Here is a 448-nt window from a genome sequence, read left to right on the forward strand (position 1 = left end):
CTAAAACACATTGAGACTTAAGATCTTTTATATAAACGTAATAAGGAACAAATGATATAAAAATAAGCTATTCACATGGCAGCGTAAAGACAGAAAAAGCAACCGCAATTTACGCCTTGTATCGGATTCAAACTTATCTCTTGGACGAAGCTCGTGGACAATCCTTCCTTCTATTTCCTTCAGTAACACGAGAAGTAAAAAAAAATGGAGACAGTGCCACTCTTGCCGGTTTCCTGATCGTTATCGAGTCGGCAAGACCACTCGCAGTGCCTTTAATTCGGTGAAAATTCGGAGGTTTTTGTCGGATTTCGGATAAGAGAGACCACTTTTTCGAATGCTATGGTTTATTTTTTTTTTGTTTCCTCGTCATTTCCGATCGTTCGTTGTTATTGTAATCCCTTTTTTCCATAATCGTATGTCTTTCCTCTCATTCTCCCCTCCACATGTT

General features: G+C 38.6%; 1 protein-coding gene across 1 annotated transcript in view; it reads left to right on the plus strand.

Annotated features, from left to right (window-relative positions):
- LOC119588121 (doublesex- and mab-3-related transcription factor 2-like) overlaps positions 1 to 448 on the plus strand; it is a gene marked incomplete in the record, with an annotated part of 30,832 nt that overhangs the window by 18,839 nt on the left and 11,545 nt on the right.

The sequence above is a fragment of the Penaeus monodon genome, chromosome 23 (genome assembly GCF_015228065.2).
Source record: "Penaeus monodon isolate SGIC_2016 chromosome 23, NSTDA_Pmon_1, whole genome shotgun sequence".
Taxonomy (NCBI): Eukaryota; Metazoa; Arthropoda; class Malacostraca; order Decapoda; family Penaeidae; genus Penaeus; species Penaeus monodon.